General features: G+C 43.3%; 1 protein-coding gene across 1 annotated transcript in view; it reads right to left on the reverse strand.

The window, feature by feature from the left end:
* Nucleotides 1-321: 321 nt before the first annotated feature.
* AMFR (autocrine motility factor receptor) overlaps nt 322-17805 on the reverse strand; it is a 332677-nt gene continuing 315193 nt past the window's right edge. The window contains exon 15 of the transcript XR_010026137.1: nt 322-334. The gene's annotated coding sequence lies outside the window, so the exon portion shown is untranslated. The remainder of the gene's footprint in view (nt 335-17805) is intronic.

The raw sequence follows: 17805 nt of genomic DNA on the forward strand, positions 1-17805 counted from the left end.
ACTGGTATGTGGCCCCCACAGATTATCTGGGGGGGGGGGTTCAACAGGGGGGGAAGCTTCCCAATTTAAAGTATTGATATGCTGCTCTTCAGACAAATCACAGAAAGACGTTCACATAAAAAGAAGAAGCGCCCATGAAAACGTATGACGACGCGGAAGAGACAGGCAACTCTTTGTCTTGAAGAATCTGTATCTGCTTCTTTCCCCCGCAGGGCAAGAGGGCTCTGCAGAAACCCCCATGGTGGCAGAAGCAGCCCCTGTGGTGGGGGGAAAGTGTGGGAGAGATGACAACACGGAATGAATTCATTAGAGGCGGAAAAACTGGAAAAAAACACTGCTGTGGCTTTCTGCAACTAAAGTGACCTGCTGTTATTCTCCTGTCATCTTTTACTTTCTGTATTAATAATTGGAAGTAAGGATGAGATGTCCCTGTCCCCAGAAACACTGAACCCTTTATTTATCCCTGACAAATTGCTGTGAGATAGAAGTCCACAGTGAATGGGAGGAGGGTGTTTCCAATGCAAGGCAACCAAGAATTACAAACAACTCCGCCATTGATAGAGACATACGGGAGCCAGAAAACAATCAATTGCCTTTAAACAGTGCTAGAACGATGCCTTCTGTTGCTGGCTATGTATAGGTGGGCCAGTCAACGGATGTGGCAAATATATGCTGACGTATCAGCATTTCAATTTTCAGATGACCAGATTTGGCCATGAACATGTCCACCTTGAATAACATTGCATTGAGCAGGAGGCTGGAATCGATGGCCTTATAGGCCCCTTCCAACTCTACTATTCTATGATTCTATGATTTTATCTCTAACAATGAATATCTTCCATATACCAGTTGGGGGGAAAACAGGTCTAATCTACACCAAGCAGGATATTGCACTATGAAAGCCGTATGTGGTATGTGTCAGTGGGCCCCAACACTTGTCAGTGCACTTCAATACTGCTATAAAGCAGTAGTGTGGCTCCTGCCTTTCATATACCGCTTTCATACCACTTTCATAGTGCAATATCCTGCTTGGTAGAGATTAGGCCACAGACTCATTATCAGATTGACTTGGAGGGGTCACCCAAAACTCTAGGGAACGTCAAACGTTTGGATGATATACAACAGTGTTGATTTAGGGACTTGCTAGACCTGGTGGAAAATCCGGGGGAGAGGAGGGGAGACCTCGTGTTATGAATAAAGTGAGATGTTGCCCTTATTCACATGCGACCCGCGATGAGCTCTGGAGGAGAGCCGTCGCGGCTGCCTTTTAAAAATTATTTTTAAAGAGCAGCAGTAGCACAGGAGCCAGGAAAGGTAAGTAGGTTTTTTGTTTGTTTGTTTTTTAATTCTCCTTCCCCCCCCCATCCACAATCTCCCCCCCCCAGCCCCGTTCTCCTTCCTCCACCCACCCACCCAGCCCACCTGCGATGTCAGGGTGGGTTCACCCCTGCCTGAGCCCGGGATACCCTGTGCATCATAAAGCCCCGTCTAGGAAGGCCCTTAGAAATCTTATTCTGGCAATCCAGATCTGACGTCCACACTTCCAGACTCAAACTGGGAGCCTTTTAAATGAAGCACCAATTTGCTGTTCCCTCGAAGACCAGGTCCAGGTACGGATGGCTGAATCTGTCGGTTTTGGTTACACTCTATTTTTCATTTTATTCAGATCATACCAAACTTTAAGAATTTAAAGAAAATGTTCGCATGAATATTTATCAGCATTATTGTGCAAATTCCTCCTAATACATGTATTCTGTATTCTTTTCTCTTTTTGCCTAGTCTACACATTTTGGCAAGCAATTTTCCAATTATTTAATTAACTGAATATGTGAAAGTCTCTGCCTCTCTAGTGATGGCTTTCCCCCCTTCTCTCTTTTTTTTTACTACTTTGGTCCTAAACACATACATGCGCTTGCAAATCAGTCCTGTTGGTTTCGCAGTGGCAAAGAGTCAGAGACTCATCTCTTAAAACACTACCTCCCAACTTGAACTCACATGACACACAAATATTATTGATGCTAGCAAAGTGCCCCAGGCCAGTAAACTCTGCTCATTTTCTCTGGAGAAATAATTATCCCACTTGGGTTTGATGATAGGGAGAGGAACAGCAGAGCCTTTCTTTCACAAACACCATGAGCAGATAAACAACAAACCTTCCCCCCCGCCCGCGCGTTCTGCCACCCCGCCCTGCTTTGAAAATGGTCAGCAATCCTCTTTTACTTGAAATGAGATTGGAAATATAATAATCTTCTAAATGGGCATGATGGACAATGAGTTGATAAATGTAACTGCTTTTTATTATAGTGATGAGGTCAAAAGAATGAACATAATCCCAGTCCAACTGCTCTGGGAGTAGATTGAAGCCAAAGACCATTACACACATACACACACACACACATGCATACACACATATGTATAACACAAGCGCGCGCACACAGATACACACTCCACAGCCTCCTATTCTCATAGCATCACATTTGTTCAATGTGAGAGGTTCAATGGTCTCTCGGATCAGGTTGCATGATATTACCAAGAGTTCATTCCTAAGCATGCTTACCAGAAACTAAACCTATTGAACTTGGCAGGCTGCAGTCAAGGGGGGGGGGGGGGAGGTACTTCTGGTTGCAAAAAAGCATGAAGGAAAAGAGCACCGGAACATTTCTGGGTAGTTTTATGGCAAGCTTATGATCTGCATGTACTCAATCTGAAACGGTGGGCCTGGAAAGGAAAACCAGAAGTTAATGCCTCCTAGGTCTGATAAGGCACTTATTTATTTACGTTTCTGAACTGCCCAATAACGGAAGCTCTCTGGTGCTTCACAAGTAAAACCATAAAATAAAACATGAGTTGCAGCGCAAAAGTTTAAAACTGCAGTATCAAATTAAAATGAAATCCAAAATAAAACCTAGCAGCAATGCCAAGATTTAAGATACAGTAACAGATTTGTGTGAAATGACACTTGCTACCCCCGAGTTCTTTTCTACTTAATTTTTGTGAACAGCCCAGAGAGCTTCAGCTATTGGGCGGTATAAAAATGCAATAAATAAATAAATAAATAATAAATGTTTAAAACAGAAACGGAAAGGCTGAAATGGCTGGGGAAACAAGAAGGTCTTCACCTGGTGCCAGAAAGAACACAACGTAGGTGCGATGTGACCCTCTCTGGGAAGCTCATTCTGCAACCAGGGTGCCACAGCAGAAAAGGCCTTCTGCTTAGGAGTCACCTGCCTCACTTCCTTTGGCTGGGGCTCCTAGGGGAGGACAGGTGAGGATGATCTTAGGGCCTGGGCAGGTACATATGGTATATATGGGAAGAGACAATCCTTCAAAGACGATGATGATGATGATGATGATGATGATGATGATGATGATTTGCATTTGTACACCGCCCCATAGCCAAAGATCTCTGGGCGGTTCACATAGGGATTTGAATGTTAATATCAGCAATTTGAATTGAGTTTGAACATGGACTAGCAGCCAGTGCAGATCAAAAAGGACCGGCGTGATATGGTCAGATTGACCAGTCTCTGATTACAATTCTGCTGCCCTGTTTTGGACCAGCTGAAATTTCAGGACCATTTCCAGTATCAGAGGCAGCAAGTCTATGTACACCAGTTTCTGCAGAACATGGGTGGGAGGCTACAGTTGCACCTCTGTCCTTCTTGCGGTTTCACTAGATGGACCCCTGGTCTGATTCAGCAGGGCTCTTCTTATGTTCTTATGCTCATTTTCAAAGGCAGACCCATGTATAGCACATTGCAGTAATTCTTTTAATCATCTAGATTACTTTTAAAGGCACACTTGCTATAAATTGGGTGGCAAGATGCAAAAGAGGACCTTGAATCGCTGTGTAGATGTGGGGATTTCAGCAGGTGTGGATTTGGTCCTTGGTCCTTGTTGCCACCACCAGATGGAAGTATAAGATGTACATGAGCAGGGGTGTTGAACGTCAAGTCCATGGACCAGCTCTGGCATGCCTGAGGTCCCAAACCATCCCTCCAGGGCTCCCCATCTGACTATGCCCCTGTGAGGAGTGGTGGACCTAACTCCTAGATTCGTCTGTTTGCTAGAATAGAGACATGGAGCCTATGCAACTGAAGCTACTGTTCCACCTTGCAGTCACTCAACTGAGCTCTTTAGGATGATGTCACTGCCCAAATGCTAGCAGAAAGTAGGAGCAACACTGCATGAGCAACACAGCATAATGGGGGCATCCAATATGGTGGCTTCATTTTCTTTTTAAAGGACACTTTAGCCCTTCTCTTAAGAACCTAAGAACATAAGAAGAGACATGCTGGATCAGACCAAGGGTCCATCCAGTCCAGCACTCTGTTGTCAGAAAACCCGCAAGCAGGACAGAGTGCAACAGTATCCTCCAGCCCATGTACCCCAACAACTGGAGTACATAGGCCAGGGAAGTAGCACATAGCCATCAGGACTAGTAGCCATTGATAGCCTTCTCCTATCAATGTCTAACTGCCATGACACCAGCTCTTTACAACAGGCCTGTCTGCGGACACTCCCTGCTCAAGCTAAGCACCACTTTATGAGCCTGAGGTGAGGGACAAACACTGCCTTTCTACAAACTATGTGAAGAAAGGGGTTAAACAGGAATAATTTCAGGAATAAAATAATGCGCTGTAAATGGGGAAGATGGTTTGGGAAACAGATTTGATGGTACAGATAGGGCAACAGAGTTGGGAAGGAATATGGAGACAAAGAGAGTTGAGAAACATGTCGTTGAGAATTAAAGAAAATTATTATAAAATTATATGGAGGTGGTATCTAACCCCAGTGAGATTAAATAAAATAAATAAGCTGTATTCAGCAAATTGTTGGAGAGGTTGTGGGAAAAAAGGAACATATTTACATATGTGGTGGGAATGCGAATATGTACAAAAATTGTGGAAAATGGTGTTTAATGAGATAAAAGAAATTGTTGGAATGGAGATTGAAGAGACACATAGTGTGGCATTACTATCATTATATGGAGACTTAAAGTGTAATAAAGAAATTAAAGAATTGATAACAAATTTGCTGACAGCAGCGAGATTAATTGTATCTAGGAACTGGAAGGTTCAAGGAGATTATCATATTGAAGAATGGTATAAGGAAATTTGGGATATTGCCATTAATGATAAATTGACATGTAATATAAAAGTAAGAAGAGGCATAACAAATACGAATGAATTTGAGAGAATTTGGAAACAGTTCCTGGTATATGTGTTCTCTAAGGGAAGTGGAAAACCACCACTAGAAGAAGTAATGAGATTTTGGAAGCAGGAATAGATCCCAAAGGGTGAAGGAGAGCAATTGTATTGTTTGATTATGAATAATGATAAATTACAAATGCTAACAGTTGAGCAAATTTATGTAATGATTGTTTTAATGTGATGTTGATGTATTTTAATTGTGTTAATAAAAATTATAACAAAATAATAATAATAATAATAATAATAATAATGCACTGTGAATTATATGTGCTGATAGTGAATTAATGTCAGAACAGGTGTTATATGTACATAACTGCAGATGATAAGTGCCAAGGAGACATGTGGGATTTTTGTGGTAGTAAAACAAACTGAATAAAAATTTATTACAATGTTCACAAACTTTGTTTCATAATAAAACTTTTCAGACCCTTATTAAAACCTCTCGTCCAATCCTTTCTCTCTTCTCATACACGCTTTCCTTTCTCTCACCCCTTCACTCTTGAACTTCCTTTATTATCAGGATTGTTTAATATACACCAACTGAGTATCTGCACACTACACTTAAAAGACAACTCTCTTTACCCTGATCCTCTAATTTTCCCCTCGAACTAAAGTACTTAAAAAAAAACACTCTTATCACCTCAGTCATTCCCTTATATATCCTCCTCCCCCCTCCTAAAATATTCCATCTCCCCCCACTCAGGTCAACGTTGTAAACACAATAGACTTACAAATCCTAGACATACATTAGGGAACTGACTTGTGGGGTGTAACACCACACTAACCTCCCTTTAAACCCAGCCGAATTGGTGGCCATCACTATATCTCGTGGAAGTGAATCTCTATGTGTTGTCCTTCCTTTTATCTGTCCCACCAATCAGCTCCATGAAGATGAACCCGTCACATGTGTGGTCCAGTATGCAGTTTGGGAAGTGCTGCAGCAGACTGATCAATTAAGAGGTTTCCTTAATTTATATATTATTTATTAGGGATGTGTGAGAATTTAGTCCATGTTCAGGAGCACAATTTTTGGAAAACTTTTGCCACTTTCTGAACTTGCATTCGTTATATCGGAAGTGAAATTCTTACCCATCTCTAGGTTATATGCAATAAACCTGGCCGACTATTTATTTAGAACATTTGCATATCATTCACAAAAAGGCATCCTGCTGTCTATGTGTTTGGCCCAGTTTGCAGGCCAAATCCATCACAGCTGGGTCCCAATCCTGGCCTCTGGGGATCCCCAGATAGCCACTCCTCTTTCCCCTGGACCTGCCCCCTTTTCCCAACCATCAATCATCTGGTGATTTCCAAGCTTTTGCGGGTTTTCCATCCCATTCTAAAGATTAAAGTTCCTCTCCTAAGGCTTAATCATAGGCAGCGATAGCTTTCAGCTAAAACATGCTGGCATTTTTGGTGTTTAGGACCCACCGATTTTGTCTGTGCGGCCCCTGAGAGATTCTCCCCAAATTGGAAGATGTTGGACACCCCTGCTGTATATAGAAGGGACAGTCTGCATATGGACACAGAGGGATCCCAGATAATTCACCTGTGTGATCTGACCCTTGGCAACTGGGTAATTGTGAGTGATTTGGAGTATTTATTTATTTATTTATTTATTTATTACATTTCTATACCGCCCAATAGCCGAAGCTCTCTGGGCGGTTCACAAAAATTAACATCTGCAGCCGTTATGTGGAAAAACATCATTAGCTGAAGTCCTAAGATCTTATTGTCTTGAGATCTTATTGATATAGGGCGGGATATAAATGTTTTAAATAAATAAATAAGGGGCGCAACTCAGAAAATGAAGATGGCCCTTTTGCTTTTCCCCCAGAAGTGGCTGTGAGGCCACGTTCAGAAATGTCTGCCTTGATCCCAAACCATGCTGAGACACCCAAATCATCCCTGTAGTGAGCTTGCCGCCCAAGTCCAGTGTGTGTTTCCTTCTCCCTGACCAAAGCAAAACAGCCCACATATGGCACGGAGAGAAGAGCTACTTAATGCAAGCCACTGAAGGGATGACAACCACTTGTGCTCCCTTTTTATTCCCTTCCCTTCTCCCTTTTCTAAATTGTATCTTACAGAACCAGATTATCGAGCAATCCACTGATCCTTTGCTTGCATGAACATCTTAGCCTGGCTTTCGTACAAGGAGTAAACGGGCGATTATTATAATTTCCCTCGACTGCTGGCAGACATTGTTATTCTATTAGAGCCGGGGTACTTGCAGCTCCTATTGATTGGAAGGAGAGAGAGGGAGCGGCGGTGATTTCTCAATGGTGTTTGGATACAGAGGCCGGTGAATGGGGAGATTAAGTACATAGATGCAGCCCGGTTCCTTGCTAGGAGGTGGGGACCTGGGCGTTTATTCAGTGAAGGGGGGGGGAATCCGTAAACATGGCTGGCTGAGCCAAACAATCTGCTCTCACTGCCTGGCGGCTTCCAGCGCATGCCATTTTTGTGGCGTTCACACACACGCCCTTCGACAGATTGTGCAGGGGGTGGGGGGTGGGGGAGAGAAAGACCTTGGTCCGTTCCGCTGCCAGTCACAGCATTTCTCTAAGTCAGCTTACCAAAGCTGTTTACTATATTAATGCTAACAACATGTTCAATTCTCTCTCCCCTCTCTCTGATATGTCCCTGGCAAAGAGCGAGAGAGAGAAGGACAAAGCACACACACAAGTTGCTTTGAGCAGATTAGTCCTGCATGTGGAAAGCCAAGCTCCCACCCCTCTTCTTCTTATCACGTTGCCGTATTAGAGAAAGAATCCACGCCGGCTGCCGCTGAGTAGTTCCAGAAGCACGCAAGTCTATTCCGGGAGCTCCTGGCCGACACGTGTCCCTGGTCAATGTGACAGGGGGAGCGGGTTCTGCTGGCCCCGTGACAAGGCAGCCGCTGTCCCTAACCCAGGGAGGAGGTGAAATTTCTCTGGTTTTCACATTCTATGACTAAACCAGTGGCCTGACATCATTAGGTCCTGCAAGCAAGCTTGGCTCCAACAAACAACAACAGGAGGGCACTGAGGGAAGGGAGAAGGATGTCCCATACCCTCTGACTCACGTGTTTTGGACTTCATGGGACTGGCCCTCAAGAGCGCCCATGTCCTTCTCTCTCTCACTCTTTGCCATCTTCTAGTTCTAAACATTGGGGGGTTTCCTCATAGATTGTTGGATTGCAGTAAATGCCTGCCACTCAAAGCGATGGATTCGTCATCTTCATCATATTCCACTTGGATAAGAGGGGCCGGGGCCAGTGTAAAGGGTAGGTATGATTGGGTACCTGCCAGGGTCCCATCCACGACCAGGGGTCCACTGACAAAAGCCCCCTAGAGATGTTCCTCCTCTTCCCCATTGCAACCTGTTTGTTCACCTGCTTCTCGCTCTGGCCCTGACAACAGTGGTGGTGGTGAGGAGGAAGAGGAGGAGCAGAAAACGCCACTGCCTCCTTGCCCACTGGCACTCCGCTTGTCAACAAAACAAGTGTTGGCAGTGATGAGAAAGAGGATGTGGAGCAATAGCAGCTGGTGACAATGGTGGTGAGAAGGTTGACTCACTGAAGGTGTCTGGCCCAAGGGCCCTCAAAACCTGGAGCTGCCACTGTGAGAGGCCATGATTTGCTAGATGTATGTATGTATGTATGTATGTCATTTATATTACAATTTGCCTTCCCATTTGAAGTGCCCTCAGGCATCTTATAAAGCAGAATCACAAGTCCCGGTTGGACTACTGCAACCTTCTTCTCTCTGGCCTTCCTTCTTCTCACATCAGTCCCTTGGTTTCTGTCCACCACTCTGCCGCTAAGATCATCTTCCTGGCTCGCCACTCTGACCATGTTACTCCACTTCTGAAATCTCTTCATTGGCTTCCAATTCACTTCAGAATCCAATATAAACTTCTCCTGTCGACCTTCAAAGCTTTTCATGGTCTAGCTCCTTCCTATCTCTCCTCTCTCATCTCACACTATTGCCCCGCTTGTGCTCTTCGCTCCTCTGATGCCATGTTTCTCGCCTGCCCTAGGGTCTCTACTTCCCTTGCCCGGCTTTGTCCATTTTCTTCTGCTGCCCCTTACGCCTGGAACGCTCTTCCGGAACATCTGAGATCCACAAGTTCAATCGCAGCTTTTAAAGCTCAGCTAAAAACTTTTCTTTTTCCTAAAGCTTTTAAAACTTGATGTTGCTCAGACTTTATACTGTTAGTTTTACCCTACCCTGTGCCTGTTTACCCTACCCAGTGCCTGTTTGCATTCTCTTCCCCTCCTTATTGCTTTACTATGATTTTATTAGATTGTAAGCCTATGCGGCAGGCTCTTGCGATTTTCTGTTTTACTCTGTACAGCACCATGTACATTGATGGTGCTATATAAATAAATAAATAAATAAATAATAATAATAATAATAATAATAATAATAATAATAACAACAACAACATGGCCCACTCTGAAAATATAAGGTCCACAGCTGGGCAATGCTTTCCTTTGCACCAACCCAAATGTCACACAATCCCAAACAAGCATTCGAGTTCTCCAGAACTTTCCATCAGGGTGAATGTAACTCACAGCTGGAGTTCTGGGGAATTGAAAAGCATGCTAATTATAGGGTTGGACAAATATGTCAGTTTCAAATTAATTTCTCCTACATTTGAATGGCTAAATCTCAGGTTCTTTCCTTCCCAAGCATAACAAACTTTGGGTAAATTCTTATAAAAAAAATGAACTGAAATGAAAATCCTCACCCCTAAAAAAAGAGGTGGCAGCCATCATTTGGCATAGACATGGTTGACTACCCAGGATTTCATTTGAAATTTTTATGCTCGATTTCTTTCCAGCCTGAATAGGAAGAGGTTTGCAAATGTGGGTAAATTCTGATCAAAACGAAACTGAAACAAAATTCTCACCCCTCTCTAGCTCATTATTTTGTAACATTTTGGTTGGTCCCAATAGCAGCATTGTCCAACTGTGGATTTTTCCATTAAGAAGGAAAAGATGGAATGATGACAGTGCTAGGAGCTGCCCATGTGAAAGACCAAGAGGGGATCTACACTAGTCAAGTTAGAACGTGTCTTACCGTTTTTAAGTGTGTGTTTGGTAGTATTTCGCCACATGACATTCAGTTTGTGACATTTTATTGTTGTCTGTTCTCCGGTTTTTATTTTGAACTTCTCTGAAATAAGTCATTCTATTTGGTATGATGTGGCCGATTTCATCGTATTAAATGGGTTTCCTGTAGTTCTTAATTAGCCAATTGCATTCCTGGGGGGCATGTTTATGTAATTTCCACGCCCAAAGTTGGAGCTGTTTTTTTTCTTTCAAGCCTCTTTTTGAAGCCACTTTTAGTTTCATTTTTGAGAGGCTGCAGGAATGCTTGTGAGGAAGTGGGAGGGGAAATGGGTGGAGGGTGGGAGAACAAATGGATTTCTTTTCTTAGTGTGGCCAAACGGAATGCATTTCTATGGAAAGAGAAAAGTAAGTAAATGTTTTAAAAACTGCTACGTTTTAAATTGTTCAAAAACAAAACATTTTAATGACTGTAAAAACGTTTCATATACTAGTGTAGATCTCTTCCAAGAAAAAGAAGAAAAAGGAAAAGACCACAACAAAGCTTCCAATACCTTTCCTTTGCAGTTTAATCTTAAATATTTGGGGGGGGGGCTTTGACCCTCGCTGTGAATCTCTCTCTCCTCCTTAAACTCACTTAGCTAAGAATAGAAGTCACTGGGGCTGAAGCCACAGCGTTATGTGCAGGATTGTGGGCACGATCTCCAATAGCATAGGAGAGCCAACAGTTACCTACTCCGAAGAGGTCTGATGAGAGCAGGCAGTTTTCGAGGTGGTGCAAAAGGAGCAAATCAGAGATGCTTACTAATTGTTAGAGTCATGATTTCAACACGCAAAAAATTCAGATGGTATCTGCATGGCTAATTAAATAATTAAGAGCCGCCTGGCAACTGGAGGACATAATTAAGCATCCAGCAAGAAGCCCTCCATTCTGGAGGGCTTCCGTGTTTCGACACTCAGTCGGTTTCTCAGAAAGAGGGAGGCTACTGCGCTGGCTAACTGCACATGCCCAATTTATGTATTCATTTAAAAAGTTGCCCCTTCCACCTCACAAAAAAGTGGAGGCTGGCGGCTCCGATTTTAGTGGGGTTGTGACTCCAATCTGGGTTTCAGTCAGAAGTAGCAGGATCGCCAAAGGAACTATCCAAGGTGCTGAACCTATTTTGAGGATAGGGTTCATTACCTAAGACAGAATTCTGGTAGGTTCTTACTGATGCCAAGAATGTATCCACAGCTTCACTGAAAACTGCGCCACCAGCCTCTATTGCAAAAAAAATCCTAGTGTTGCCAGCTCTTTGTCTATCAGGGGCACTTGTGTCTTTAACTGCTGAGTCAGTCTCTCTCTCTCTCTCTCTCTCTCTCTCTCTCTCTCTGTCACACACACACAAACACACACACACAGCAGGTGAGGGTCCCCCACCACTTCTGCAATGAGTTTATCCCCATTCCAGCTAATGTTTCGCCTACTTGATTTCTGAGTTTCAGGTTGCTGTTAAATGCACAGGAGCACTGGCAGAAAAAATTATGGCCACCTTAAGTAGCCCGCAACCTCACGTCCCCACCTTCTCATTGCCTTGCATTTGTTGATGCATAGATGGAGTAATCAGCCAGACCTGTCATTGTAGCTGCAGGTGGTCAACATCCCCTTCCCTATGGTTCATGAAACTATTATTATTATTATTATTATTATTATTATTATTATTATTATTATTATTATTATTATCATTTATATACCGCCCCACAGCCGAAGCTCTCTGGGCGGTTTACAAAAGTTAAGAACAGTGAATGTTAAAAAGAAATATACAACATTTAAAACCATAAAAAGCATAAAATGCAAACAAAAACAGACAATAACCATTTAAAACAACTCATGTTGATGATGATGATGGTGGTGCTGGTGGGATCTGCAGAAAAGCTAGGGAAACACCAAACAATTGGCAATTAGGGGACAGGGTAAGGCCAGGGGAATGAGCTATGGGTGTCTTGGGAACCCCAAAAGGCCAGATTGGAGAACTGGGGTGTGTGGATTTGTACCCCCAGCCTGCAATTCTATCCTCCTAGTACAGCCCTCTTTTCTTGGGGTTGTCCCCTTATAGCCTGTGCAATTGTCCTTCATGCAATATGCATACCAGCCTCTACTGCAAAATGAAAAAGTTTGCAAAGAGAGAAGCGTCTTTGAAAAGCCGTCCTGAACAGATGGCAGTTCTGTATACGAAGCCTCCAAAGAGTACTTTAAAAAGTAAATAGCAACAAATGTTTCAGTGCACAATGCAGGGCACAATCTTGATCATGTGCGAACCGTTCTCTGGCAGCAGCTGACATATTTTTCTGAAGATGGAGGGCTGGGGAATCGGAAATCATTGAAAACCAAGATCTGAACACTCTTCATTTTGCCAGCCCGTTGACTGCTCCAGTCCATCCCAAATGATACGGTCCACCAGGCAGCTAAGTAAGGACCAAACATCATGGTAAACTTAGAACATGAACCCCCTCCCACACATGTATCATGATCGCATCCTGTACATACAACCATGTCGAAATCACATTTTGCACATTTCTGAAATTACTCCCTAGCCAACACATGCATACATGGAGGGCTGTGCTGAAAATTTCTCCCACATCCCCCCCCCCCACAACCATTCTCATTTTAATAGTAAAGAAATTGCTTTCGAAAAGAAATTCAGAGTCAAAGAAATTCTCACGGGTTGGGTTTGGGTTTCTCATGCTTGCCTTTCTTAGGAGACATCCAAGAAACGTGTGCCAGCAGCCTGTACTCTCCTTGGCTTCCCACAGTTCAATTAAAGCCCAGGGGAAAACATCATGGAATAATGCCTCTCATAGGGTTCTTTTCAGGTCAGGAAGCCTGGGAGGCTGCAGAGCAACAGAGAGATGTAGAATGCGAAGAAAACACACGCACACAGCATCCTCGGCCATCTTGCAGGGAGTCGGTTAGCTCAAAAACACGATTGAAATAAATTCAAATGAAATTATTGAAAAATAAATTTCCTACGTGAGAATGAGGTAGGGAAATGGAAGCTTTATGAGGGGAGAAAAGTTTCAGGAAATTGAAGGACAGACTTTGGCATTACGCTATCTCCACCTCTTTTGTGGAGCTGGGTTTCGTAGCAGCGTATTGTAAGTATCTGCATGAGAGACAAGATGTATCTACAACTCTCAGAAATTTAACGTTTGGAAGATCCTGGTGAAGGTGATGAAGATGAGCCAAAAGAAATTCAGGAGACATTGGCCACAGCTAGACCTAAGGTTTATCCTGGGATCATCCAGGGTTCGCCCCTGCCTGAGCAATGGATCCCCTGTGTGTCACCTAGGTGAATAGGTTTGACCCCTGGACGATCCAGGGATAAACCTTAGGTCTAGCTATGGCCATTTTTTTCTCAGAAAAATTTGGAGACTTTTTTTTAATCACTTTTACACCACCAGCAAGGGGCCAATCAGGGGCTGCTGTTGTCCTGCCTTGGGGGTTTGCCTAGTCTGTGGAACCTTCCAACTGCCTCCTAGCAGACTCAGGTTTCCAGCACAGAACCATCTCACTCCCAGCTGCAACAGCTTTTTGGGACTGGGAGCTTAAGAGGCAGGCTCCTTTGGGGGCGGGTCCGCCACCAGCAGGGTTGCCTCCAAAGGGGGCGACACCAAGGCGAGGGCCTGTCCCCTGGTTCGTTTGCTTCGTTTTCTCCCCCTACTGACTTATAAATCTGTTGTGTATTTTAAAATTCTTTTTTTACATTTCTTTTCCTATGTTTTAAAATGTATGTTTTTAAACTTTGTAATACCACCTTGAGGCCCAGTATTGGGCAAAACGCAGGATACAAATAAATATAACAACAACAACAACAACAACAACAACAACTTTGGAGAAGTATAAAAAAACTTCTTAAAAATTTTTAAAGGGGAAAAATAACAGCAATAAAAAAAAACAGTCCAGTGAGAACTGAGCATGTTCAGCAGCCAAGGGAAATGGGAAATGAGGTGGGAGGTGTGGAATGGGTCGCTTGAGATACACCAAATGTTCTTCCCCATTTTTGGGGGGTGGCAGTCACATCCCACAGCCTCCAGCCAGCAAATCCCCAAATCAAGGCTAGGTAGGGGTCCAGGTGGCCAACACAGCCGATTCTCTTACCACAAACTGCGCCAGAGCAAAAAATTACAACAACAGCAAACCGTTTAGGGGAAGACAAGGAAGTACTACAACTGCTGCCAATGGTGAACCCTACCTGTGACAAACTGTTGTAGGGTGACCATATAGAAAGGAGGGCGGGGCTCCTGTAGCTTTAACTGTTGTGATGAAGAGGGAATTTCACCAGGTGCTGCAGGCATACAAGTGACACCTACTGAAATTCCCTTTTCTATACAACTGTTAAAGACACAGGGGCCTGGTCCTCCTTTCCATATGGTTACCTTAGCTGCAATTTCTTAGCAGATATTTATTCATGGTCCTGTAAATCCTGCCAGCAGCAGAACTGGCTCCCACTGTCCCTGGGATCAATCTCCCTGATTGTTATGGAGTTTTATATCCCTCCCTCTTGCCAATGAACAAGGAATGCTGGGACTGTCAGTCTTGAGAGAAACATGTCACATAGGGAAGCACAAATCTCTCTGGCCATAGCTAGGCCTATGTAATAAATAAATAAATAAATAAATAGAAATGTAATAAATAAATAAATAGACCTAAGGTTTATCCCTGGATCGTCCAGGGGTCAAACCTGTTCATCTAGGTGACACACAGGGGATCCAGTGCTCAGGCTGGGCGAACCCTGGATGATCCCAGGATAAACCTTAGGTCTAGCTATGGCCTTCATCTCTCAAGCAGTTTAACCTCATCAGTAGTTCTGCTTTCTAGGGAAGGGTTGAGGGCAAGAACTCACAGTTCAGAATGTTGCCGTTTCTGCTCTAACACTACTTTGGATTGGCTCCAGTGAACCTGATGAGATCTGGACAATAAGTATATTGATACAGGGAAATAAGCTTCCATAAATATCCACAGGCATGATCTACCATTTAGCCACTTCCCTCCCCCATCACAATAATGGATTTGAGCTCCTCTACTACATAAATAGTAGAGTTGCAGAGATGCAAGCAGCCTGGTGGTTCATGTCGTATCTTTAAAAACACCAAGAAGAGGATGAGAAGAGAGGATTTTCCCTAGTCCTTTAATCGGTTCTGCTCCCCAGCCTGCTGCATGACACATCTGGACATCTGCTCATTACTCCAAGTACCAGATGATGCTGACCAAAGAGCAAGAAAAGAGACAGGTAGGAGAAGCCGTGGCTGCACTAGGCACCACTTAATCAGGAACAGGGTGGACAAATTTGTCAATTTCAGTTTCTCTCTGTTCCTCATTTCTGCCACCTTCAGTTTGTTTTGTTCGGAATTTTGAATTTAATTCTTTCTAAAGGTCACATGAACATTCATAAGGATTTTTTGTACCACTTTCACCAAACGTTTGTATGTATTTTTACATACGCACTGTTTGCAAGCAATTTTCCTAATACAATGCATGCTTTCATGTTATCCTTGCATGTATCTTTTTGTATACAGAAGGGCAGTTGTGTTCAACCTGGGGCAAGTAGAGCAAAAGATATATGGAGGGATTTTGCAGAGGTTGGGCTAGGTGATCTCTGAGGTCCCTTACAATTCTATGGTTCTGTGATTCTAGGGGTTTCTCCCTCACCACACTTAGAATACTGTGTACAGTTCTGGTCACCACACCTGAAAAAAGATATAGAGCTGGAAAAAGCACAGAAAAGGGCAACTAAAATGATTAAGGGGCTGGAGCATCTCCCCTATGAGGGAAGGTTACAGCAACTGGGATTGTTTAGCCTGGAAAAAAGGAGGCTGAGGGGAGACATGATAGAGGTGTACAAAATTAGGCATGGTGTGGAGAATGTGGAGAGGGAGACATTTTTCTCTCCCTCTCAAAACACTAGAACCCAATGGGGTCATCCCATGAAACTGGTTGGTGGGAGATCCAGGACAAATAAAAGGAAGGACTTTTTCACAAAGCGCATAGTTAAATTATGGAACTCACTACCACAAGATGTCGTGATGGCCACCAATTTGGATGGCTTTAAAAGGGGGTTGGATCAATTCCTGGAGGAGGAGGCTATCAATGGCTACTAGCCCTGATGGTTGTGTGCTATCTCCAGTATTCAAGGCAATAACCCTGTGTGCACCAGTTGCTGGGGAACATGGGCGGGAGGGTGCTGTTGCATCATGTCCTGCTTGTTCATCCCTGGCCGATGGCTGGTTGGCCACTGTGTGAACAGAGTGCTGGACTAGATGGAGATTCCCACTGTCCCTACCTACTATCTAGCGAAACCACAGCCAAGGGAACGGGCTTGGCAGAATCAGCCGGGAAAGAAGACCCTATTAAGCTTGATCCAGCATAATTTGGAATCAGTTCCTAGAATATGTATTATCTAGGGGAAGTGGAAGACCACCTACAGAAGAATCAATGAGATTTTGGAAACAGGAATAGATCCCGGGGTGGGGGGGTGCACTTTATGTTATATAATGTTGTAAAAATATTAATTAGAAATGTTATAAGGATAATTAAGATTGTATCATATATTTTTTGTTGTTGTTGTTGTCTTGTGTTGTGAATATTGTAGTATTGTATTAGTGTATTGTTAATCAATAAAATAAAAATTATAAAAAAAATTATAAAATGAAAATAATAATAATAATAATAATAATAATAATAATAATAATAATAATAATAATAAGCTTGATCCAGCATGGCACGTCTTATGTTCTTATGCCATTGTTAAAGGTGTGGAGAGGAAAGCTAAACTGAATTTACCTCTCCACATTCTCTTTGTTTCATTTTGTCATTGGATATTTGCCAGTTACAGTCTGGATATTTCCTGACTATTCACTTAATATTTGGTAAGTTCTTTGGGAATCTGACACACTTTCATTTCAATATCGGACAGTATCCAATAGCTGAGTACGTTGTTGTTGTTTTTGTGTGTGTGTGTGTGTGTGTGTGTGTGTGTGTGTGTGTGTGTGACAAAAATGTCTGAAACACACTATGTCCATTGTCCAGTACATGCAATGAAAAACAGGGTCGGCTAGGGAGGGAGAGGCCTGCCTCCCCCACCCCCATTCTATCAAACCACCTATAATATTCCTTAGGCTCAGAACAACTATAGGGCCAGCCCTACCATTAGGCAGCTCTCTCAGGTGCCACAGGCTAGGGAAGGTGAGGCAAGGGGGACACCCACTTCTATTCCCTTTGTGCCCCCTAAGTTAGCCTGTCCTGCACTCCACTAAGCTAGTCTGGTTGGGAGTTAAGGGAAGTTGTAACCAGCACAATCCTATGCATGTTTAGACAGAGAAATGTCCTATAACTCCCAACATTCCCCAGCCAGCCGGGAGTTGTAGGACTTCTGTCGAAAGATTTGCAACCTTCATTAATTTGGCATTGGACTTTTCTCCACGGTGACTACAGAACCTTTTGATAGGTTCTCTCCTTGATGAAACGTTTTCAAAATGGTTTAAAAGACTCCCACCCCC

This window comes from Elgaria multicarinata, chromosome 14, assembly GCF_023053635.1.
Source record: "Elgaria multicarinata webbii isolate HBS135686 ecotype San Diego chromosome 14, rElgMul1.1.pri, whole genome shotgun sequence".
NCBI lineage: Eukaryota > Metazoa > Chordata > Lepidosauria > Squamata > Anguidae > Elgaria > Elgaria multicarinata.